A 353-nucleotide genomic window follows, 5' to 3' on the forward strand; every position below is an offset into this window, starting at 1 on the left:
AATTTATTCCTAAAATGCTCAGGTCCAAAAAATAAAACCTCAGTCTTGTCTGTGTTCAAAAGGACAAAATTTAGTGTCATCCAGGTTTTTATGTCTTTAAGACATGCTTGTAGTCTAAGTAGCTGATTGGACTCATTGGGTTTCATAGACAAATATAACTGTGTATCATCAGCATAACAATGAAAATTTATCCCATGCTGTTTAATAACTTTACCTTATGGAAGTATGTACAAAGTAAAGAGTACTTGTCCAAGCACTGAACCCTGAGGAACTCTGTGACTAACTTTGGTGTATGAAGAGTCGTTGTATATATATATATATATATATATATATATATATATATATATATATAT

This window comes from Nematolebias whitei, chromosome 15, assembly GCF_014905685.2.
Source record: "Nematolebias whitei isolate Nwh7 chromosome 15, NemWhi1, whole genome shotgun sequence".
NCBI classification, from domain to species: domain Eukaryota; kingdom Metazoa; phylum Chordata; class Actinopteri; order Cyprinodontiformes; family Rivulidae; genus Nematolebias; species Nematolebias whitei.